The sequence below is a fragment of the Ovis canadensis genome, chromosome 25 (genome assembly GCF_042477335.2).
Source record: "Ovis canadensis isolate MfBH-ARS-UI-01 breed Bighorn chromosome 25, ARS-UI_OviCan_v2, whole genome shotgun sequence".
Lineage (NCBI taxonomy): Eukaryota > Metazoa > Chordata > Mammalia > Artiodactyla > Bovidae > Ovis > Ovis canadensis.
The window spans coordinates 31,518,816-31,545,260 of record NC_091269.1 but is presented as its reverse complement, the minus strand read 5'-3'; the positions used below and the strand labels follow the sequence as shown (position 1 = coordinate 31,545,260).

Genomic DNA, 26,445 nt, shown 5'->3' with positions numbered 1-26,445 from the left:
TTCCAATAAAGCATTAATTTATTGCCATCATTGTTAATTTGATTTTCTTGGTTTGTTATCTATCTTTGCAAGGTCTGCCCCAAATACCGCCACCACAGTTGGTTAGGAGAAAAATGACATCACTGATGCTCAGAATTTCATATGCCAGGAGAAATGAGTGTATCAGCAAAACAAAGTTCTTATATGAAACTCTTGCTCAGTACAACTAAAAAATGAAAGCTACTATGTTTAAAATTATTAAATCCACAGCTATCAACCCAAAACACCTGCCAGAATCATGGATTAAATAATAAAATCCAAGGATCAGAGGCTGTCCCTTGGTCACATCGATATTTGTGCCTCCGTGCCCTTACCTTCTCCCTGCTTGGAACAGGCTTTTCCCCAGCAGTGCATCCCTATATAGAAGTATGGCTCTTTAAAAAATTTTTTAAAAAGTGGGCTCTTAGTTCCCCAGGCGGGATGGAAGCCATGCCCCGGCTGGGAGTGCAGAGTCTTAACCACTGGACCACCAGGGAAGTCTCTTTTGTCTTCCTTCCAAGCTGCTAAAGGAGTAAGGTGCAGGGTCCATGCTCACCAGAAAGCAACCTGTAGCCATTTCCTTTCTTTCCCTCTTCTTTCCTATGGTCATTTCGTGCTGCACCAAAACTATGGCTTGGGATCTTTGGGTGGGTTTGTTGGTGGGAGTAAGCCTCCTCTTTACAGACAACTTCATGTGAGTTGTCTGCATTGGGATTAGGGATCAAAAGCAAATTCATCAACCAAGTGTAACTCTGTTTTCCTTTGCTAACCTTGCTTGACTGTATAACTTTCTTGGTTATTCTTTAGCTGTTGTTATTCAGTCGCTAAGTGGCGTCTGACTCTGTAGCACACCAGGCTTCCCTGTCCTTCATTATCTCCCTGAGTCTGCTCAAACTCATGTCCATTAAGTCGGATATCCAACCATCTCATACTCGTCCCCTTTTCCTCCTGCTCTTAATCATTCCCAGCATTAGGGTCATTTCCAATAAGTTGGGTCTTTGCATCAGGTGGCCAAAGTATTTGAGCTTCAGCTTCAGCATCAGTTCTTCCAATTAATCTTCAGGACCGATTTCCTTCAGGGTTGACTGGTTTGACACCCTTAATGTCCAAGGGTCTCTCTAAGAGTTTTCTCTAACACCACAGTTCAAAAGCATCATTTCTTCAGTGTTCAGCCTTCTTTATGATCCAGCTCTCAAATCTGTATATGACTACTGGATAAACCATAGCTTTGACTAGACAGACCTTTGTCAGCAAAGTGATGTCTCTGCTTTTTAATATGCTGTCTAGGTTTATCATAGCTTTCCTTCTAAGGAGCAAGCTTCTTTTAATTTCATGGCTGCAGTCATCCACAGTAATTTTGGAGCCCAGGAAAATGAAATTTGTCACTGTTTCCACGTTTCCCATATCTATTTGCTATGAAGTGATAGAACTGGATGCCATTACATTTTTTTTTAATGCTTTTTTAAGCCAGCTTTTTTTTCACTCTTTTCTTTCACCCTCATCAAGAAGCTCTTTAGTTCCTCTTTGCTTTCTGCCATTAGAGTGGTATCATCTGTTAATTCCTGTGTGTCTGGCCAAAATAATTTCTAATAGCATTTTGATTTCACTCTGATTTCTAACCAAATAGAGGATAGAGAAAACAAGGAGATTAATGAGAAAAGGCCATCATGGTTGGAATTGTAGCACTCTTTTCTGAGAACTGTCTCCACCCCAAGACCACCATCTCTGAGAACCGCTAAATATTTGGGAACTCTTTCAAAAACAGTATGAAACCATCCAAGTTTGAGGCTAGAACAGTCCCCAAACACTACAAGCTGGAGATGCTCGGCAGAAACCACTTCATGTATTGCTTCATGCAATCAAATCATCAGTTTTCAGGTGCCAGAGCTGTCCCCATCCTCACTTGTCTCTTGGGTCCTCTGGCATTTGCAAACAAGTCACTGCAGAGATCAGAGAGTTCCCCTAGGCATAGCCCAGGGGACATGCATCATCGCTCTTTCCACCCCACTATTTTTGCTCTCCCACTGGGCAGGAGATGGACTCATCTTCAGGTTGCAGGGATGAAAGGCTGTAGAAAACAACAAGATCAAGGCTGTGTGGGGTCAGAGCTGTGTGTAATCAGTCATTAGGGGGCCCTGCTCTGCTGATTTGCTTCAAAGCTTTGGAATTTGACTTACGGGATCTCATCCTGCTGGGTTCACAAAAGAAAATTCCCAGAGGCTAGAGGTGAGGTCTAGCCACAGAAGTGAGCTCATAGACGGAGACACACTAAGAAAAAGAGTTTGTAGGCCTGTTGTTATGATAATCAAAACAATAATAAGTCAACCACAAGGATCCTCCCAAAATGGCCAAATCCCTCATGCTGGGTAGTTAAGTCATAAGACAGTCAAACAGTGTGGCTTTGAGAGCAAAAGAAATGTGGGGTAAAGAAACAATTTCAGTATTCACAAACAACAGACAGATTAAACAAATGATGGTAATTCCTCCAACAGAATAACACGCAGCCATTAAAAAATAACGTAGGACACTTGCTGTTCACCTGAAACTATCACAACATTGTTACTCAGCTAGACTCCAACACAAAATAAAATGTTTAAAAAAAAAAAAAGGAGGAAAACACATATTACTCATAGGTATGTAATGGGTACTGCCCTCAAGAGGGCAACTTGGGGCCACAGATGGAAAATGCAAATGCATAAACCTCTATCTAATCCAGCATATTCCACTTGGATGAGTTCATCCTCTAGACATATTCAGAGGTGCAAAATGATATATGTACATATGTGCCTGTACAAGATTACTTATGGCAGCATTTTTTGTAAACATTTAGGAACCAGAGTTAGGGAACATATTTTAAAAGTTATGGTACAGCCATACAGTGAAATACAGTATGGTCTTTTAAATTTTTATATTTGGCTGCGCTGGATCTTTGTTGCTAGGTGAGGGCTCTCTCTAGTTTTGGCAAGCAGGACAGACTCTTTGTTGCAGTGCCTGGGCTTCTCCTAGACATTGCAGTGGCTTCTCTTGAGGAGCACAAGCTTTACAGTGTGGGCTCAATAGTTGTGGCAGAAGGGCTTAGTTGCCCTGCAGCATGTGGGCTCTTCCTGGACCAGGGATCAGACCTGTGTCCCCTGCAACAGCAGGTGGATTCTTAACCACTGGACCACCAGGGAAGTCTTAAAAAAAAAAAAATTCTCTATGTCTGGATACATTGCTAAATGCAAAACAATAACAACAAAAAATCAAGCTGCAGAACATGTGTATTACACCACCATTCAAGGCTAATGTAAGGGAGAGAGGAAGAGTATTTGCTAGAAGGAACTATCTGTTGTCCACATCTGATGCCTTTGGCCTCTTAGCCAGCTGGGGACTGAGCTTTCCTGAACTGGGCAGCCTCAGTGGACGAAGCTGCGCATCAGTGTCCTCTAGTGAAGCAGGTTACATACTAAGTGGGAATAGGAGTCATCAGTTGCTGAAAATGAAAATTTAAGGGATCTTCCCTTAGAGATTGTGACTCAGTAGGTATGGAGTTGAACCCAGAATTAGTAGAGACTTTTGTTTTTTAAATAGACTTTCTATTTTAGAACAGTTTTAGGTTCACTGCACATTTGAGAGGCAGGTATGGGAATTTCCTATATACTTCCTGCTCTGGGCCTCCCTGGTGACTCAGTGGTAAGAAATCTTCCTGCAATGGAGAAGTAGCATCTGGGATGAACTAAAGGCTTCAGAGTTGAATCCGTGAGGATCTATGAGAGGGCAGTCCTGACACATCATCTGGTCTCAAGCTCAAGCTCAAAGGAGCCCTAAAATGTGGCTGCTGTTCACTGAAAAGCTTGATCATGGAAGCAAGCCCTTCCATGTTCATATTTTCGTTCTTTTGAGCTTGAGGTTATCTACATCATTTCATAGTAATTGTCATGGAAATGCAACAGAGGTAATTGCTGGTCATCCAGAGTTACTCACAGATGGAAAGTTGGATCTATGAGCACAAAACAACTGGTTGCCTGGTTTATGGCTAAAGGATGTTCTGCCAACTTCTATTTAGATGGTGGAGCTTCCCTGGTGGCTCAGTGGTAAAGAGTCCTCCTGCAATGCAGGAGACCTTCTGCTATGCAGGAAAATGATGATTTGATCCGTGGATTGGGAAGATCCCCTGGAGAAGGAAATAGCAACTCAATCCAATATTCTTGCCTGGAAAATCCCACGGAGAGGAGCCTGGCAAGCTACAGTCAATGGGGTCGCAAGAGTCGAATACAACTTAATGACTAAACAACAATAATTTAGATGGCGACAGTTTCTTTCTCAGTGAACCCATGAGATAGATACTCCCTTAAATGACCATTTATACACTTCTGTGTATTATATATACTGTAGTTCATGTATATGAGTATTGTAGCTACATTACTGTCAATTATCTTCTTTTCTTGAAGTCTATTTCATCATTAGCTATCTTTTGCCATTTGTTTTTGACTTAAAAAAAGCCTTTTGTTATCTTTAGATACAATTTCTTTTGCTATCCTTAGATGTGATTCAGGTAAAACAAGTGTAAATACCTACGTACCATATATACATTTTTCTTATACCACTATTCATCATTCTTTTCATCAGCTCTGTAATATTTTTCAATGTATTTGTTTATGCTTGGCCATGCCTTGTGGCTTTCAAGATCTTAGTTCCTCGACCAGAGATCAAACCTTTGCCCTCCGAAGTATGGAAAGTGTGCAGTCCTAACCACTGGACTGCCAGGAAATTTCTTGTAATATTTTTCAAAACCATCAATATTCCTGGACTCAATCACAGTTAAAAAAGTTAGTGCTCAGTCGTGTCCGACTCTTTTCAACCCCATGGACTGTGCCCGTCAGGCTCCTCTGTTCATGGAATTCTTCAGGCAAGGATACTGGGGATCTTCCTGACCCAGGAATCAAACCTGTGTCTCCTGAATTGCAGGCAGGTTATTCACCATCTGAACTTGCTAAATTTACATTTTATTCAGGAAAATATAATATTAAATACTAAATGAGAACACAGGCATTGCATTTTCAATAATTCTAAGACACTATTCCTGATAAGTAGCACTCACGATGTAAAGTACTGTTCTAAATGCTTCATAACTAATTTAATCTTCAAACAAGACTATAAAGTAAGTGCTAGTCTCACAATGCCATGCTGACTCTCATTATTGTTGTACAAGTTAGACTTCTGACCCTAAATGAAATCCATCTTGAATTCAAATCTCCCCATACTATCTAATTTCAAGAGTAAATGATCTGAAAATATGAACACTCAGTGGCCACCCTAGTGCTCTCAGAATTTTCCCTACATATTGCAGGGCTCCAAGACAGCCCCTGCAACTACACAGCGTCTTTTTTTTGTGGAGGGTGGGGAAGTGGAGGGACAATTCCTTTATAGCATTAAGTTTCTGCTATACAATGAAGTAAATCAGCTGTACCTGTACATATATCCCCTCCTTCGTGGACCTCTCCCCCACCTCTCCCCACTGCCCACCCCACTCTAGGTCATCAGAGCACCAAGCTGAGCTCCCTGTGCTTGACATCAGGTTCCCACTAGCTGCCTGTTCTACACGTGGTGTTTATGTCGATCCTACTCTTCCAGTTTGTCCCACGCTCCCCTTCCTGCCTCCCCTGACGGTGTACACAACTCTGTTCTCTACATCTTGGTCTCTATTCCTGCCCTTGAAATGGGCTTCCCTGTACCATTTTTCTAGAGTCCATATTTATGTCTTAATATGCAATATTTCTCTTTGTGACTCACTTCACTCTGTATGACAGATTCTAGGTCCACCCACATCTCCACAATGACCCAATTTCACTCCTTTTTATGGCTGAATAAGATTCCATCAGAGTGTCTTCATAGCTGCTGCTGAAACGGGGGGTCCTTGCTATCACTCCACCCTTCTTGACACACTGCCCAGTCTTTGCCCTCAATATCTAGAAAATGGCTTCCCGTGGCATTACCGTTGCGTCTACCTATCTCTGAGTATTGCCGGCTATCTCCATTGCCTCTGAATACTGTGTATTTCCCCTGCACCCCACCCTTAATTGGGCTATTGAGTTTGACTTCCTAGAGATTATTGTCTACTTGATCTGTTCCAGAGTTCACTAGGCCCTTTAAATGCTGACAATAAGCCCACACAGCTGGGACAGTTTCTCCTCACCCATTATTGACATCATGTCCATTTATAGGGCTTCAGTGCTTAGCATATGTAGTCTAGAAATCTACCTAAGCTATGACACTTTTGTGTCAAAGGTGGAGGTTCCTTTGGTTTGGGAAATTAATAAAGGCTCTAAGAAAGTAGGTTTCAGCGTCTTGACTGAAAGCACAAAGCTTTCATGTTATACAAGGAAGGAGCTGGAATGTAACAGAAGCCCCACAGGAAGTTCAATACCCTTGGCCCCACCCCTTCCACTTCAGAGATGTCCCCTATTCTGCTTCACACCTGGTCTGCTCTTTGTCTTTTTTTTTTTTTTTTCCATTTTTTGGGTGCAGCATGTAGGATCTGATCAGGGATCAGACCCATGCCCCTTGCATTAGAAGCCTAGACTCTTCATCACTGGACCCCCAGGGGAATTCCTGCTCTTTCAGTTTATATGCAGAACCATCTATTTAGAGCTTCTGGGAATTTTGTTCCCCCAGATAATGGTATTTTACTTCAGGTTGGGCAACTCAACATATCTATTCAACCATCCTAAACTTATTTTCCCTCAAATTTACTTTTCCTCCTAAGTCTGGTACTCTCGTTGTGAGGAAGAAGGGTCAGTGCTGAGTTTTAGGGAATTCCGCCTCATATCCAAGACCCTGTATTGGGTCATCAGATGTTTATACTGCTGCTGCTGCTAAGTCCCTTCAGTCATGTCCGACTCTGTGCAACCCCATAGACGGCAGCCCACCAGGCTCCCCCGTCCCTGGGATTCTCCAGGCAAGAACACTGGAGTGGGTTGCCACTGCCTTCTCCAATGCATGAAAGTGAAAAGTGAAAGTGAAGTCACTGAGTTGCGTCCGACCCTCAGTGACCCCATGGACTGCAGCCCACCAGGCTCCTCCGCCCATGGGATTTGCCAGGCAAGAGTACTGGAGTGGGGTGCCACTGCCTTCTGAATTCCACGGTCTTTATAACCTGCTTGTTTTATCTCAAAAGCACTGACTTGACCTCTTGGAACTGAAGGTTGTTTGGGTTTTTTGTTTGTTTCAGACAGGGTACCCTCATAGAAATCCCAATAAGGGTTTAAAATGTTTATAAGCAGGGAGTCTATTGACCCAAATATGCACTAATTTGAAAGCCTTCAGTTTTATAATTTCTTTTCTAGTTCTTAAACTTTTTTCTTTTTAATTGTGTTATAATTTACATAGCATACAATTCACTTGCTATTCTTGTGCAATTCAATGATTTTTAGTATGCTGACAGAGTTGCCTAACTATCACCACAAGCACAGAGGTGCTTTTTTTGGCCTCATGGCATATAGGATCTTAGTTTCCCAACCAGAGATCGAACCAGTGCCCTCTGCACTGGAAGCACGGAGTCTTAACCACTGGACTACCAGGGAAGTCCCCAGTCTTCAGTTTTAAGTCTACTTCAATTCATTCTTTATTCAACACTTTTGGGGGACTGAGCAAGAGCCAGGTACAACTCTAGGTACAACAGAGAACAAAAGAAAGACTGCTGCCTTCCTGGGGTTTATATGGCAATAAATACTAAACATAATGAGTAAATTATATAGTTTTTCAAAGGAGTTAATGTCTACAGAATAAAGGAAAAATAAAGTGATAAAAGATATGGGAATGTGGGGATGGAAACTGCCAGTTTAGAAGGTGTTCCGGATGGGTATCACTGACATTTGAGAAAACACTCGGAGAAGCGAAGCATGTTCCAGAAGCAGACATATTGCCTGGCGGGGGCAACATGAGTAAAACGAGATGAGTTGGGGAACAACAGGAAATGAGATCAGAAAATGAAATGCGGGAGGAGAGGAGGTAAATCTACCTATTAAAAGTAGCCTATTAACTTTGGTTCAAAGAAATAAGAGATTTTTACTACTTCAATTAGGCATTTATTCCCCTGGGAAAGATATACTCATCTGAACGCAGAGTTCCAAAGAACAGCAAGGAGAGATATAAAAGCCTTCAGTGATCAATGCAAAGAAACAGAGGAAAATAACAGAAGAATAACAAGAAGAGATAAGAAAGCAATGCAAAGAAATTGAGGAAAATAACAGAATGGGAAAGACTAGAAATCTCTTTAAGAAAATCAAAGATATCAAGGGAACATTTCATGCAAAGATGGGCTCAATAAAAGATAGAAATGGTATGGGCCTAACAGAAGCAAAAGATATTAAGAGGGGGCAAGAAAACATAGAGGAACTATACAAAAAAGATCTTCAGGACCCAGATAACCACGATGGTGTGATCACTCACCTAGAGCCAGACATTCTGGAATGTGAAGTCAGGTGGAACTTAGGAAGCATTACTACAAACAAAGCTAGTGGAGGTGATGGAATTCCAGTTGAGCTATTTCAAATCCTAAAAGATATTGCTGTGAACGTGCTGCAATCAATATGCCAGCAAACTTGGAAAACTCAGCAGTGGCCACAGGACTGGAAAAGGTCAGTTTTCATTCCAATTCCAAAGAAGGGCAATGCCAAAGAATGCTCAAACTACCGCACAATTGTACTTATCTAAGTGGATCACAATAAACTGTGGAAAATTCTGAAAGAGATGGGAATACCAGACCACCTGACCTGCCTCTTGAAAAATCTGTATGCAGGTCAGGAAGCAGCACTTAGAACTGGACATGGAACAACAGACTAGTTCCAAATAGGAAAAGGAGTACGTCAAGGCTGTCTATTGTCACCCTGCTTATTTAACTTCTATGCAGAGTACATCATGAGAAACGCTGGACTAGAAGAAACACAAGCTACAATCAAGATTGCCGGGAGAAACATCAATAACCTCAGATATGCAGATGACACCACCCTTATGGCAGAAAGTGAAGAGGAACTAAAAAGCCTCTTGATGAAAGTGAAAGTGGAGAGTGAAAAAGTTGGCTTAAAAAGCTCAACATTCAGAAAACGAAGATCATGGCATCCGGTCCCATCATTTCATGGGAAATAGATGGGGAAACAGTGGAAACAGTGTCAGACTTTATTTTTGGGGGCTCCAAAATCACTGGAGATGGTGACTACAGCCATGAAATTAAAAGACGCTTATTCCTTGGAAGAAAAGTTATGACCAACCTAGATAGCATCTTGAAAAGCAGAGACATTACTTTGACGACTAAGGTCCATCTAGTCAAGGCTCTAGTTTTTCCTATGGTTATGTATGGATGTGAGAGTTGGACTGTGAAGAAGGCTGAGCACCGAAGAATTGATGCTTTTGAACTGTGGTGTTGGAGAAGACTCTTGAGAGTCCCTTGGACTGCAAGGAGATCCAACCAGTCCATTCTGAAGGAGATCAGCCCTGGGATTTCTTTGGAAGGAATGATGCTAAAGCTGAAACTCCCGTACTTTGGACACCTCATGTGAAGAGTTGACTCACTGGAAAAGACTCTGATGCTGGGAAGGATTGAGGGCAGGAGAAGGGGACGACAGAGGATGAGATGGCTGGATGGCATCACGGACTCGATGGACGTGAGTCTGAGTGAACTCCGGGAGTTGGTGATGGACAGGGAGGCCTGGCATGCTGTGATTCATGGGGTCGCAAAGAGTCAGACACGACTGAGTGACTGAACTGAACTGAACACACTAGCAAAGTAATGCTCAAAATTCTACAAGCCAGGCTTTAACAGTACGTGAACCATGAACTTCCAGATGTTCAAGCTGGTTTTAGAAAAGGCAAAGGAATCAGAGCTCAAATTGCCAACATATGTTGGATTATAGAAAAAGCAAGAGAATTCCAGAAAAACATTTATTTCTCCCTTATTGACTATGCCAAAACCTTTGACTGTAGATCACAACAAACTGTGGAAAATTCTTCTAGAGATGGGAATATCAGACCATCTGACCTGCCTCCTGAGAAATCTGTATGCAGGTCAAGAAGCAACAGTAGAACCGGACATGGAACAACAAACTGGTTCCAAATAGGGAAAGGAGTACGTCAAGGCTGTATATTGTCACCCTGCTTATTTAACATATGCAGAGTACATCATGTGAAATGCTGGCCTAGGTGAAGTGCAAGCTGGAGTCAAGAATTCCCAGAGAAATATCAATAACCTCAGATACACAGATACCACCACCCTTATGGCAAAAAGTGAAGAGGAACTAAAGAGCCTCTTGATGAAAGTGGAAGAGGAGAGTGAAAAAGCTGGCTTAAAACTCAACATTCAAAAAACTAAGATAATGGCATCCGGTCCCATCACTTCATGGCAAACAGACGGGGAAACAGTGACAGACTTTATTTTGGGGGGCTCCAAAAATCACTGCAGATGGTGACGGCAGCCATGAAATGAAAAGATACTTGCTCTTTGGAAGAAAATCTATGACTAAGTGAGTGAGTGAAGTCGCTCAGTCGTGTCTGACTCTTTGCGACCCCATCGACTGTAGCCCACCAGGCTCCTCTATCCATGGGTTTCTCCAGGCAAGAACACTGGAGTAGGTTGCCATTTTCTTTTCCAGGGCATCTTCCCAACCCAGGGATCGAACCCGGGTCTCCCAAGTTGTAGGCAGACGCTTTACCATCTAAGCCACCAAGGAAGTCAAATCTAGACAGCATATTAAAAAGCAGACACATTACTTTGCCAACAAAGGTCTGTCTAGTCAAAGCTACGGTTTTTCCAGTAGTCATGTATGGATGTGAGAGTTGAACTATAAAGAAAGCTGAACACTGAAGAATTGATGCTTTTGAACTGTGATGTTGGAGAAGACTCTTGAGAGTCCCATGGATTGCAAGGAGATCCAACCAGTCAATCTTAAAGGAAATCAGTCCTGAATATTCATTGGAAGGACTGATGCTGAAGCTGAAACTGCAATACTTTGGCCACCTGATGTGAAGAACTGACTCACTGGAAAAGACCCTGATGCTGGGAAAGATTGAAGGCGGGAGGAGAAGGGGACGACAGAGGATGAGACGATTGGATGGCATCACCAACTCAATAGACATGAGTTTGAGCAAGCTCCAGGAGTTGGTGATGGACAGGGAAGCCTGGCATAACGCAGTCCATAGGGTCACAAGGAGTCAGCCACAACTGAACAACTGAACTTATTCTTCTGCATATTTCCAATAAAGCTGTACATTTCACTACTTTTAAAAACTTGGAATATATTCTTGTTGACCTTATTGATGTATAAACTGTACAATTCAATCAATTTTGATAAATGATGATTCCTGTGACCTCACTACTATACTCAAGTTCCCGAACATTTCCATCATCCTGTAAGCACCCATCCTCTTTTATTTTTTGGCCACACTGTATAGCTTGACGGATCTGAATTCTCCAACCAGGAATCAATGCCTCCAAGCCATGCCCCCTGTATTGGAAACTTGGGAGTCTTAACAACTGGAACACCAGGGAAGTCTATGTCCATTCCTTTATAGTCCATGCCTCCCTCCACTGCTAATCCCAAGCAACCATCAGCCTGCTTTTTGTCACCATAGAATTGGTTTGCATTTTCTAGGATTTTTAAATAAACAGACTCATAGAGTATATACTCTTTTATGTCTGGCTTCTTTCAATCAGGATGATGCTTTTGAAGTTCATTCATACTAATGTTATATTAATATAAGTACTTTTTTATTGATGTGCATTCCATTGTATAAACATATCATATTTAGTTTATCGTCTAACCTATTGATGGAAATTTAGGTTTTATGGGCTTAAAGCTTTAACATATGTATACTGCTTATATTAACTGTGTTTTAACAAGTACTATAAAGATTCCACAATCCAGAAATTTTAAGTACTTAAAGCCTGTGGACAGAGGAAATCTTAAAAGTTTAATCCAAATTGAAAGTGAAGTCGCTCAGTCGTCCCCGACTCAGCGACCCCATGGACTGCAAGCCTACCAGGCTCCTCCGCCCATGGGATTTTCCAGGCAAGAATTTTTGCTCCAGAGAATTATAAAGTACAAAGTACAAAATGAAGTCGCTCAGTCATATCCATGTCTTTGCAATCCCATGGACTCTAGCCTACTAGGGTCCTCCGTCCATGGAATTTTCCAAGCAAAACGACTGGAGTGGGTTGCCACTTCCTTCTCAAAGAGTAATAAAAAGACATTAAAGCATGAATATATATTAGTGGGATAAAATTCTATGGGAAGAGTAGAACAGAAAAGAATGATGAGAAACTTCCCAATGACAAGAAGTTTATCACATATTGCACTAAGGTTATTACAACTTATTATTCACATTTAAAGAAGTGAGGTGACTTTTATCTTTTTAAGTCAATATTTACAAATACCAGAAATTGAATACTTCAAAATTCTTTAAATTTATGAAATTTTAGATATCAATTTTAAAATATGAATGTGAAAATTAAAAAACAGAAGTAAAAAAGCTTGAGTACCCCTTCTTTCCATCCTGTTCGTAAAGGTTGCGCTTTAATTGATTTGGGATGAGCAGAAACATCATCGCTTTTAAAGTTCCCCAGGTGGGGACTTCCTTGGTGGCCCAGTGGCTAAGCCAGTGCACTCCCAATGCAGGGGGCCTGGGCTCAATTCCTAATCAGGGAACTAGATCCCACATACAACCAAAGATACAGCATGCCGAAAGCCACAACTAAGATCTGGTGTGACCAAACAAACTAATTAAGTAAATAATAAATATTTTTTTAAAAAAAGTTTCCTAGGTGATTCTAGAGTGTACCCAAAGTTTCTCTGAAAACAGCATTCTCTCTCAGTAGACAAGGAATATAAAAAATGAAAGCTACAGAGTTTACTGTTGAACTGAGAGTATTAGTCATCTGACAAGTAACTATCTGCAAGGTTTATAAAAATATCACATCAGTAGTCCTCATAGAACTTAAGCACAAATATAGTAACTGATAACCATGGCCAGTACCTATGATGCCTTCCAATGGAGAAGTGCTATTATTTGCAAGGCACTGAGCCAACTGTTTTAAGTAAATGGTATGATCTCCACCATAGATACCAGGCCTAGAATACTCACCCACAAGTGTGGTGACAAAAAAGAAAAAACCAGGGGAATATTTATTAACAACAATTGCCCCTGGGCTCATCTGCCTTTTTTCACAGTAGTATTTCTTTTAGCTTACTGCCGCAAATCTCAAGTCTGCTAAAAACTTAATTTTGTTTTCTACTTCTCTATCACTCTTCTATTCTCTTTTTGTGCCTTAGCTATTATTTCTCTCACTCTTGTCTCTTGTTACAATTTATAGTATAGTGATAAAAAATGAGATTAGGATTTGGGCTCAAAGCCAAATTCCACAATTAATTAAACACGTGACTTAGTAATTTAAAATGGAGGTCACTGGTGCCCCGTGTAGTGGACTGAATATAGCACTAATGTTTATAGCACTAATATATACAGCTTGTGTATAATGCTTATGAAGCACTTGTACATTCTTTAGCCTTGGAAGGTGTGTGCATGCACGCTAAGCCACTTCAGTCGTGTCTGATTCTTTGAGACCCTATGAACTGTAGCCCTCCAGGTCCCTCTGTCCATAGAATTCTCCAGGGAAGAATTCTAGAGTGTGTGTTGCCATTTCTTCCTCGAGGGGATCTTCCTGACCCAGAGACTGAACTGACATCTCTTGTGCCTTCGGCATTGGCAGGTGGATCCTTTACCACTAGCACCACCTTAATCCTTCTCTTGACACAAAAGCTTAGTATTTCTTTTGGTGTTGGTGTGGGTATTGCTAATGGTAGCAACTCCCCCTACAGAATGATTTAGAACTACTTTAGGGAGTGAAGGTCGCTCAGCCATGTCCCACTTTTTGCGACCCCCACCGACTATACAGTCCATGGAATTCTCCAGGCCAGAATACTAGAGTGGGTAGCCATTCCCTTCTCCAGGGGATCTTCCCAACCCAGGGATCGAACCCAGGACTCCCGCATGGCAGGCGGATTCTTTACCAACTGAGCCACCAGGAAAGCCCAGAACTACTTTGATTCTCTCTTAAGTCTTGCCAGCAATTACTCTTCTCTTTATTCCAAGATCTTTTGTTAGGCCAGTTGTAAGCCAATTGGGTAGGGAGTGTCAGGAGAAAGAGAACTAGGCAGGACTTTATTGACATAAGACAAGCAATTTTTTGGCCTAAGCCATTTCGGAATCTAAGCCTGGTCACAATGCTTGCCCTTCAACAGGTCTCAGTAATAATAATCCTAAAGGAACAAAAGAATAAACTGTTATCAGGCCAGAGAGATAACAATAGCAAAGACAGTAAATCAGCTGTAAAGTGAGAGTCTTAGTCACTCAGTGCGACTCTTTGTGACTCCCATAGACTAGCCTGCCAGGCTCCTCTGTCCATGGGGATTCTTCAGGCAGGAACACTGGAGTGGGTTGCCATTTCCTTCTCCAGGGGATCTTCCTCACGCAGGAATCAAACCCAGGTCTCCAGCATTGTAGGGAGACTGCTTACTGTCTGAGCCACCCAGGGAAGTCAGCTGTAAAGACTCCCAGTTCTCTTTTAATGATAAAGATTAGCCTGATGCATTTTCTTTATCTATTTTGCATAACTTAACCCCTCCTCAAGGTCTCAACCACTAGATCAGCTGGAACCAAAGGAATGATGATGTTGACCTTTTCTAACCCTCACAACTTCAAAGTTTGGATTCTATCAACCTCTGCCCCTATTCTATGCTGAATCCACTTGTTCAAATCACTTCATGAATATTCATGTATCCTCAGCTTAAAACTTCCCCAATTTTGCTGTTCAGGGAGACACTGCTTTGAGAAAGACTCCCGTGTTCTCCACACCTGCTGCAAGTAATAAATCCCTCCTCCTCCTGATCTTTGGCTTGGATGTGTCTTGGTTCAACACCCCTCAAGAGGCAAACCCAGTTTTCGGGTAACACAGGATTTAAGCTTCTCAACAGCAGCATAATTGACATTTGGGACTAGATAATTTTTTTGGTTTGGTAACTAATCTACAAAATGTACGTTTAGCAGGATTCTTGTCCTCTGTCCACTGAATACCAGTAGTACTGCCCCAGTCGTGACAATCAAAATGCCTACAAAGGCCAAATGGACTAAGGGATAAATCTGTCAAAAACCACTTATTTAGTCATGACTGGCTACAGATCTACCTGGTATTGGCTCTACTCCTGGTAGATAATCCCAATCTCCATTCATGTATTAAGAACTGTCCTAAACCTAAAAAGAGAATATGTCTTCTATGAGCCTGCTGATTCTTCATTAAATTGCTTTTTTTTTGTTTTTAACTTACTCATTATTCATTTTTTGGCTGTGGTGAGTCTTCGCTGCTGCATGTGGGCTTTCTGTAGTTGCAGCAAGTGGGGGCTATTCTCCAGTTGCACTGCACGGGTTTCCCACCGCGGGGGCTTCTCTTGTTGCAGAGCACGGGCTCTAGGCACATGGCTTCAGCAGTTGTAGCAAGTGGGCTCAGTAGTTTTCCGGGAGGGAAAGGGGCAGGGCACAACCTTTGAAAGAATGACACAGCCTAGAGGATACAACATAAACTTATTAGAATGAAATGAGCTCAAGATGGCAGACAAGTCAACTTTGATGACTAGACCATGATCCTCAATCAGCAAGCTAAATGACACACCCAGAGGCACCATGACAGTTCCAAGGTCAGCTGTCAAAAGACCAAAGAGTGGGCAGCGGCCCAATTCCTGGAAATCTTCATCCCGTCCCAAAAATAGTTGGAACAATCCTCCCACTCATTCGCTTATGAAATTACCCAGGCCATAAAAGCTAACCACACATTTCAAGGCCACTGCACTCACCCTCTGCAATGACCCACACTCTGTAGAGTGTGTTTCTCTCTGAATAAATCCACTTCTTACCTATCACTATGTCTCTCACTGAATTTTTTCTGTGATGAGACATCAAGAACCTTCGCTTCATTACACCCTGAAACCAAGTCTGTGATCTCAGTTGGAAGACTATGGGTTGTGCCTGGGTTCAAGTCCCAAGCAGGGTTTTTGAGTTTGAGTCCATATGCTGCCCTCAAGCATGTAGATCCCAGACTGGTTGGAACCAGAAGATTGCTGTCACTGACTCCCACTTACCTCACCAATAAACAGTCAGAAGAATGTCCACATGCTGATCATTAGTATAAAAACTCCTCACTACTCCTCTAGGTTGGGACACAGTTTGAAGGGCACTTGCCTACTGTGGCCCCCTTTGCCTGGCCAAACAACATAGCTATTCATGGATGCATGTATGTGTGCTCCGTTGTGTCTAACTTTGTGTGATCCACTGGACTGCCAGGCTCCTCTGTACATGGGATTTTTCAGGCAAGAATACTGGAGTGGGTTGCCATGCCCTCCCCCGGGGATCTTCTCAACCCAGGGATCGAAACTGCATCTCCTTTGGCTCCTGCATTGGCAAGTGGATTCTTTACCACTAGGGCAACCTGGGAACCCCATAGCTATTCATACTTCACCCAAAACTCCATGCCAAAATGCAATTTGGTACCAGTGTACAGGGGCTGAATTTTGGTTACACTAGCTCACCATCAACCTAGCAAAAGGAAGTCATACACCCGAAGTCTTCATCTCAAGTTTAGCTTATAACCCTGGTGGTGTAATGGTTAAGAATCCACCTGCCAATGAGGGGACATGGGTTCGACCCCAGGTCTGGGAAGCAACATGCCATGGAGCAACTAAGCCTGTGAACTGCAACTACTGAGCCAGAGCTCTAGAGCCCTCAAGACACAACTACTGAGCCCACACACCACAACTACTGAAGCACACACAACTAGAGCCTGTGCTCCACAACAAGAGAGGCCACACAATAAGAAGCCCGCATAACCCAACGAAGAGTAGCCACTGCTCACCACGATCAGAGAAAGCATGAGCAGCAACAGATACCCAGTGCAGCAAAAATTTTAATAAACAGAAATAAATTTAGGAAAACTTCTACACCAAAACAATGGAGGAATTAGGGGATTTTGAGCATGAGCCACAGGTCCTCTTTGCTTTGCCCTGCAATAAACCCTTCTCTGCTCCAAACTCCACCATTTTGGTTTGTTTGGCCTCACTGTCTATCAGACACACAAACTTTGTTCAGTAACAAAATGATGGCCCAAAACTTTCCACACTTAAAAAAACTATAAACCTGCAGTTCCAAGAAACCCAATGAACCCTAAACTAAAGAAACATAAAAGGAAATGACACCAAATAACATCAGAATCAAATTGCTCAAAACGAGATTTTTAAAAAAATCTTAATCATTTCTCGGCCTTTTGGCTAAGATCAAGTGTATTTAGTCTTAAATCAGCCAGAAAAAGACATGTTAAATAAAGAACATATAAAGGGTAACATCAGATTTCTCACAGGAGACAATACAAAAGAGAACACTGTGGAATGACATCTTTAAAGTCCTAAAAAAAAAAAAAAACTGTCAAATAATTTCAGAGAGAGCAAAAATACCTTTCAAAAATAAAGGCAAAGCTTCCAGAAGATAAAGAAGATATGCTTCATATTCCTCCCATTAAATACAGCTAAACATACTGAAATTATAAACATTAAACTTAACAAAACTGAAAGGTGAAGAAAAACTAGACCAAGAAATTATCTTGAGACTCAAGAAATGGCATGACATAGGGTTCCTGAGTTTTCTTTTTTGCCTCATATATTCCACATTGGGTGTCTGAGAAGCCAGCCATCTGAAAATGTCAGTGGGTACTAAGAGAAGCTCGCTCTTCTGAGCCAAAGGATAAAGAAAGGGGCAGCCTTGCAAGACAAAACTTGCAGGCAATAACCACCCTACTTCAACCAAACTCCACAGAAAATAAGCATGCCACCACCGCCACCCATATCAGTCAAGGTCTAACAGGAAGCTTAGACCTCCCCTCACCAGGCTGCAACACACACATCTCATTCTCGCAGCCAAGCTGCTGTCACTGAAGGTCCAGTAGGAAACCAGACAGCCACCCCAGTCCACTAGAATGAGGTACCTCTCCCATTCCCCAGCCCCAGTTAGTCAACAGAAGCCTAGTGGGCAACCTAGACTTCCACCCTACCTGGCAGTAATGAGGCAGCATCTCCTTTTCTTAGCCAGTATGGTGTCAGAGAAAACCTGCTAAAAAGAGATTTGGGTAAGAGCCACAGTCTCAAGAAAATGACCAAAATATCCAGGATTTAAAAAAAAAAAAAAAAATCATCATACCAATACCAGGAAAATTCCCACTTAAATGAGAAAAGAAAACCAGAAGAAATTCCCTGGTGGTCCAATGCTTAGGACTTCACATTTTCACTGCCAAGGGCTTGGGTCTGATTCCTGCTCAGGGATCTAAGATCCCACAAGCCCCATGGTATGGCCAGGAAAAAAAAAAAAAAACTAAAAGACAGAAACACCAATCTTTGGAATATCTGACAAGGAATTTAAAGCAACCATCACAAAAATGCTTCAATGAGCAATTATGAACATGTCTTAAGTAAGTGGAAAAGTACAACTTAGCAAAGAAACAGAAGATTTAAAGAACCAAGGAGAAATTCTAGAACTGAAAAATATAACTACCAAAACTAAAAACTCAATAGATGGGCTCAAAAGCAGAATGGACCCAGTAGATGGAGGAAAAGTCAGAAAACCTGAATAAAGAACAATATGTTATCCAATCTGAACAGGAATGAAAACAGAGCATCAAAAAATGAAAAATGCCTCCAGAACCTGTGGGAATCAAAAGATCAAATAATCACATCATGGGAGTCTCAGAAGAGAAAGAGAAAGAACGTGAGCCTGGAAAGTATTCGAAGAAATAATGACTGAAAATATTCCGATTTTGGCAAAACCACCTCAAAGGCTGCTTTATGAGAAAATTATAAAGAACTCTACTCACATAAATTTGTCAACTTAGATCAAATTCCTCAAAAAGTTACAACACCTCCTCTAATATGAAATAATTTGAACAGTTCTGTTACTATCAAAAAATTGAATTCATAATTTTAAAACTTTCCCACAAATCTCCAGACCAGATGGTTTCACTGGAAAAGCTATATCAGATATTTAGAGAAGAATTAAAACCAAGTTTAAACAATCTCTCTCAGAAAATGGAAGAGGAGGAAACATTTCCCCAGACCAGAAAATAGGTACTAATTCAAAGCATCACTGTTTATAATACAGAAAACTGAAAACTGTTAGGCAGGGTGGTCGGCTCAATGAGGTGCATAACAGCACCGGGGACCTGAGTCATGTTTCCTATTTTCTTGAAGAACATTCCTTAACCAAATAAGGAAAATTTTCTATATGCAATAGCATAAGGAAGGCGTTGCATGAGCTCATTCTGCCTGTCCAATCAGGTATCGCCAAGTACCCTGTAACTGAGACAAAGAACTGAATGTATAAAAACCGCCATCCTGCTTTGTTTGAGGCTCTCGTCTGATTCCGCTGTGTCGGATGAGGCTTGAGCCCTAGCGCGCTAGAAATAAAAATTCCCTTCTTGCCTTTGCAATACCACAGTGGACTTGTTCACTCTCTTGGTTGGTTTGGAGATACGGGCTCGGTGCGTAACATTTGGGGGCTCGTCCGGGATCTCCGGCCTACCAGGGAGGACAACTCTCCTGGTAGAAGGGAATAATCTCGTTAGGAGTTGAGAGCTCTGAGCACCGGTGCTAGCAGTGCAGAGGCCTAGATTAAGTCCGGGGCCCAGTATCGTACTGGGGAGGCATCTAGGTGTAAGGTGAGGAGGCAAGCCCAGTGTAAGGCCGGGTCCCCGGTAGTGAACTGGGAGGGCAGCTGGCACTGAGGACGTCCTGACGGTAAGACACTTGCAAGTAGAGAAGGGGTCTCTAGTGCTATAAAGGAGACTGAAAGTAATATTGAGAGTTGGAATCTGTTTGTTGTGTCATTTTTGTGACTCTGTGTGCCGGCACTGTCTGTGTGAGTCTTGTTGTCATTGTCTGTGTTCTCTGTACCCATGGGGCAATCTGCTTCTACTCCACTGTCTCTGATGACTGACCATTTTTCTGATTTTAAGTCTAGAGCTCAGAATTTTTCGTTACTGGTAAAGAAGAGCAAACTGGTGACTTTCTGTTCCGCCAAGTGGCCCACCTTTGACGTCGGATGGCCACAAGAGGGAACCTTCAATCCCCAAATTATCCAGGCAGTTAAAGGGAGGGTGCTTACCCCTAGTCCTGCCGGGCACCCAGACAAGACTCCCTACATTCTGGTCTGGCAGGATCTAGTGAGAAACCCGCCGGAATGGCTTAAACCCTTTGTTCTCGCTCCTTCTAAACCTCCTAAACCTCCCCCTGTATGTCCAATATTTGAAGGAAAGAAACTTCCACCGCCTACTTTGGGACAATTCCAGGAGGCTTTGATGGCTTTGGGCAAAGTGCATTCTCGCGTCTGGAAACTGCTCCGGGAAATACATGAGGGTCAAAACAAGGGGACTATCCCCTCACATAACATCGGCCCTGGAGATTGGGTGTGGGTCAAAAGGCACCACACCAAGGCACTAGAACCTAAATGGAAGGGTCCTTATGTTCTTCTTACCACCCCAACTGCCCTAAAGGTCGACGGTATCGGGCCTTGGGTGCATTGCAACCACGTACGCCCAGCTACTTCAGCAGAGCAGGAAGACGCTAAAAAAGAATGGGAAGCGTCTCTGCACCCGTCCAACCCCCTGAGGCTGAAGCTCCAGCGTCGTCGACAGGACCAAGGCAACTCATCTGGACCATCTTATGGATGACCATGTTACTCTGCTCCGAAGCTACCAGCGTGAACCCACACCAACCCGTCAAAATCACCTGGAAACTGCAAAATGGACTAACACGTGAGATGCTTAACTCCACCACCGCAATACATCCACCAAATACTTGGTGGCCAGACTTATACTTTGACCTTAAGCCAGTGGTAAATGTACCTTGGAAAAGGGGCTACCTCCGGAATCATGCATTCTGGGCATGTCCAGGTGCACCCAGGCACAACTGGAAGATCTGTAGGGGGATACAGGACTCTTATTGTAAATCTTGGGACTGCGTAACTTCTAATGATGGGTCGGAGGCTCCAGGGTATAGACGGTGGGATGTAGGAAATCGGGACTTGCTTAACTTCTCATTTGTAGGACCCGTACCTCCGTACTCCGATTGGGGAAAGGATCATAACTTTGCCCAGGTAAAAATAAGGTTTAACATTGACAAAGCAAAAAAAGAGAAGGCCTGGGTCAACGGGATATCATGGGGACTTCAGACCAGAAATGACCTGACTACTTATAATGGGATCATTGTTGTGAGTCAAGTTTTAGAACCGGTACAAATGTATAGTATCGGTCCAAACCCCGTTGAACAGGTCCATGCAACTCTCTACCCGACAACCTCCCTACCTACATCCCAAGGACCAACAAAAGACCCAGAGACGGGACCCCTTGCTAAACTTGGACAAACAGATCCACTATGGAAATTAGTAAAGGCAGCTTATGCTACCTTAAATCAAACCCATCCTGAGGCAACTAAATCCTGTTGGTTATGTTACAACTTAATTCCCCCTTATTACGAGGCAGTAGGCCTCAACGCCTCTTACGACCTGGCCAACAGCACCGATCCTCCCCAATGTCGATGGGGAGAACGAAAAGTAGGCCTTACAATGAGAGAAGTGTGGGGAAAGGGACTATGTATGGGCAAAGTGCCACCAGACAGATCCTCATTGTGTGCCCTCACTGTTGAACTCATGAGTTTGCCGGTAGCCAGGTGGTCAGTTCCACAGATGGGAGGATGGTGGGTGTGCTCTCACACTGGGTTGACTCCCTGTGTACATAGCTCCATTTTTGATCCTAAAAAAGAATTCTGTGTTATGGTGGCTGTGATACCAAAGATACTGTATCGACCAGAAGAAGCTGTATATGATTATTGGGCCCACAAATCGACTCTTATTCAACAAGAAAGGGCTTATAAAGTTAAGAGAGAACCCATTACTGCCATAACCATAGCAACTATGTTCGGTCTGGGAATAGCCGGGCCGGAACTGGAATAACAGCTTTGTCCACGCAAAGTCAAGGATTTAACTCTTTAAGAGCAGCCATAGATGAAGACATCACTCGTATAGAACAGTCTATTAGTCATTTAGAGTCATCTTTAACTTCCCTGTCTGAAGTAGTTTTGCAAAATAGAAGAAGTCTAGATCTGCTATTTTTGCAACAGAGGGGACTTTGTGCTGCCCTAGGAGAAGAATGTTGTTTTTATGCAGACCATACTGGAATAGTTAGGGAATCCATGGCCAAAGTGAGAGAGGGGCTAGCCCAGCGTAAACGAGAGCGTGAGGCTCAACAGGGATGGTTTGAGTCCTGGTTTCAACAATCCCCCTGGCTGACTACTTTAATCTCTACCTTGCTAGGACCCCTGATAATCCTTCTAATAATGCTTACGTTCGGCCCTTGTATTATCAATAGACTTGTAGCCTTTGTAAAAGAGCGCATTAATACAGCAGAGCTGTTCGTGCTTCGGCAGCAATATCAAACAGTATCTCAGGACCCAGAGAAGGATTCCTCTGTATGATCTAAGAACAGGGGGGAATGTTAGGCAGGGTGGTCGGCTCAATGAGGTGCATAACAGAGCCGGGGACCTGAGTCATGTTTCCTGTTTTCTTGAAGAACATTCCTTAACCAAATAAGGAAAATTTTCTATATGCAATAGCATAAGGAAGGCGTTGCACGAGCTCATTCTGCCTGTCCAATCAGGTATCGCCAAGTACCCTGTAACTGAGACAAAGAACTGAATGTATATAAACCGCCATACTGCTTTGTTCGAGGCTCTCGTCTGATTCCGCTGCGACGGATGAGGCTTGAGCCCTAGCGCGCTAGAAATAAAAATTCCCTTCTTGCCTTTGCATTACCACGGTGGACTTGTTCACTCTCTCGGTTGGTTTGGAGATACGGGCTCGGTGCATAACAAAAACAATCTATAACTTCTTTAACAGAATGTGGGGAAATAAGTTGTTGCCCACTTACTAAATGGAACACTATAAAACAGCAAAAAATACTATAGCTTTATGCTTGGTCTTCATAATCCTGTGAAGACGACAAGGCCGATTAACCAAAGAAAGGCATGGAAGAAAATGGAGTATGAAAACAACAGATACAGAATCCAAAGACATGCAAAACTATTAAATAAATTTTTCTATGGGATACAATTTTAGTCAAATTATAAAGAAAAGCAAGCAATTGACAAACATAAAATTCAAGATACTGATGGGGGAGCTGGGAAGACTGGGATCACACAGAGTGTCTTAAGATAAATGTGGAGTTCTCGTTCTTTTTTACATCCAGGCATCTTTTACTGGTTATTGACATGCCAGGTAACATTAGCAAATAAAACAAAACATCAAAGGTCAAGGTTTTCACCTAAAAGAATCTATTATCTCTTAGTTCTCCTCTTCCCATAGAAGATCCTCTGTAGATTCACAATAACAGACAAATACAATTTTACTGGTAATATATCTTAGAATAAAGGATCACTCTGAATCAAGAGGCAAGAGAGCTTATGAGAAATCTCTCCCAAATACAGAAATATTAGTCAGCAATCACTGTATCAACAAGCTGGAATCTAGATTATGGAGAGAAATAGCAATAACCTCAATTATGCAGATGACACCACCCTTATGGCAGAAAGCAAAGAAAAACTAAAGAGCCTCTTGATGAAAATGAAAGAGAGTGAAAAAGCTGGCTTAAAACTCAACATTCAGAAAACTAAGATAATGGCATCTGGTCCTATCACTTCATGGCAAATAGATGGGGTAACAATGGAAACAGGGAGAGACTTTATTTTCTTGGGCTAAAAAATCACCGCAGATGGTAACTGTAGCCACAAAATTAAGATGCTTGCTCCTCGGAATAAAAGCTATCGCAAATCTAGAAAGCATATTAAAAAGCAGAGGTATTACTTTGCCAACAAAGGTCTATATAATCAAAGCCATGGTTTTTCCAATAGTCACGTTTGGATGTGAGAGTTGGACTATAAAGAAGTCTAAGCGCCAAAGAATTGGGGCTTTTGGACTGTGGTGTTGGAGAAGACTCTTGAGAGTCCCTTGGACTGCAAAGAGATCAAACCAGTCAATCCTAAAGGAAATCAATCCTAAATATTCATTAGGACTGATGCTGAAACTGAAGCTCCAGTACTTTGGCCACCTAATGGGAAGAGCTGACTCATCAGAAAAGATCCTGATACTGTGAAAGGTAGAAGGCAGGAGGAGTAGGGGGCAGAAGATGAGATGATTGGATGGCATCATCAACTCAATGGAAATGAGATGGGAGATGGCGATGGACAGGGAAGCCTGGAACGCTGCAGTCCGTGGGATCGCAAAGAGAACCACACCACTGAACAGCTGAACAACAAAGCTTCACCTATTGTTGGGCTTCCCTGGTGGCCCAGACAGTAAAGTGTCTGCCTGACTGCAGATGCCTTTTTGCAGAAAATGGCAACCCACTCCAGTACTCTTGCCTGGAAAATCCCTTGGACGGAGGAGCCTGGTAAGCTACAGCCCTTGGGATCAGAGTAGGACATAACTGGGCAATTTCACTTTTAAGCCTGAGATTATGCCATTTTACAAGGGAGGAGGAAACAAGTTCTAAAAGAATTTAACCTTGTTTGAAAGAAGCCCACAGGCCATATAGCAGACTCCAAGCACTGTGAGGAGAGTTTCATTACTACTACTTTATGACCTTTATGAAGAGAAGAAGGGGACTGCCGAGGATGAGATGGCTGGATGGCATCACTGACTCGATGGACGCGAGTCTGAGTGAACTCCGAGAATTGGTGATGGACAGGGAGGCCTGGCGTGCTGCGATTCAGGGGGTCGCAGAGTTGGACACGACTGAGCCACTGAACTGAACTCCCAAGACCAGTGCTCAGATCTGATGAGAAAGAGAACCAGGCTGAGTTCTATTTCTTAAGATTTGGATTGAGTAGTATTCTTTACACCTTTGAGATATGTTTTACAAAAGATCTCTTACATGTCATATTTTTTAAGTGGGGAAAAAATAAACTACACGCAAATCTTGGTAATAAAGAAAAGTATGAGAGCTTGGACCCACTCCCACAATCTGCTGAATTCAAATTCACTCCAAGATGAGCCGTCAAAAATGGAACCAGTGCAAAATACAGTCAAGGATACGTCTAGAAAAAGAAAGAAAAGCAAACAGCTGCCTACACACATGCTGCAGCAAAGTGTGACCAGGAGGCAAAGGAAATCAATCAGGAAATATTTCAGACTTAAGCATTCAAATTTAGCGAAGCTGATGAAGGAAGTACACAGAGATCCAGGTACAAAAGGAATAAAGCTAATGGGGAAGAAAATTCAAAGGTTTGAAAATATTTCCTCAGGGAACAGGAAATGGGTAGGAGAAAAGTTGAGTAGCAAATCCTTAAGTAAATTGCACTGCTCTAAGATATAAAATATAGTAAGATATAAAAGTAAAAGAGCTTTTTCTCAACCACGTCTACACACCTGATCCCTACAGGCTAGCGCAGACCCTTGGGTCCTAAGATTTGGACCAGTCAACGACTCCCCTAAATCTCTTCCCTAAAAAAGGTATTCTCCCCAAACGCGACCCCTTCTGGCCCCCTTGACTCCGTCTCCCCACGTGGGCTGGCGACTCCTCCATTGGAACCAAGGATGCTCTTCGCTACCTCAGCAACGACTACCCCCTTTCCCAAATCACAGACCCACAGCCTCTAACCCCAGGGGTTCCAGGTCCCAGTCGGTTCTGAGTGTGCAGGTCTCGAACAGGCCGCCCGGTCCACCCTTCGCTTAAGGCTCCGAGTCTCCACGTTCCCACACGTCACATTTCACACCTCGGCCGTCCTTGTTCCCTGAACACCCTGAGGAGAACGAAACGCTGGGGACTGTGAAGTTCTCGTTAAGTCAAGGAAGGCTTGTTTACCATCGCCATGGAAATCCCTGGGGCGGGGTACGGAGGGGCGTGGTCAGAAGCGCTGTGCTGCTGCTGCTGCTGCTGCTGCTAAGTCGCTTCGGTCGTGTCCGACTCTGTGTCACCCCATAGACGGCAGCCCGCTAGGCTCCCCCGTCCCTGGGATTCTCCAGGCAAGAACACTGGAGTGGGTTGCCATTTCCTTCTCCAATAAATGAAAGTGAAAAGTGAACGTGAAGTCGCTCAGTCGTGTCCGACTTGTAGCGACCCCATGGATTGCAGCCTACCAGGCTCCTCCGCCCATGGGATTTTCCAGGCAAGAGTACTGGAGAGAGGCGCCATTGCCTTCTCCGCAGAAGCGCTGTGGGCGGGAGTCAAACAACCCCCGCCGCCCTTCTCGGTGTGCCCTGCCCCCTATCGGTCATGTGCTCGAACATCCGGGAACAACAGCCCACGAGCCCGCGCCCCCG

General features: G+C 43.0%; 1 long non-coding RNA gene across 3 annotated transcripts; it reads right to left on the bottom strand.

The window, feature by feature from the left end:
• On the bottom strand, window positions 1-26,394 carry LOC138430028 (uncharacterized). Of its 3 annotated transcripts, none has more exons than XR_011252966.1 (4): window positions 25,988-26,394; window positions 18,137-18,195; window positions 15,371-15,604; window positions 1-4,171 (listed from the first exon to the last, which is right to left on the bottom strand). It is a non-coding gene; the product is annotated as an uncharacterized lncRNA (long non-coding RNA). The 3 variants fall into 3 exon arrangements; XR_011252965.1 differs by having other exon boundaries at window positions 1-2,086; XR_011252967.1 differs by having other exon boundaries at window positions 18,137-18,192.
• Window positions 26,395-26,445: the final 51 nt, after the last annotated feature.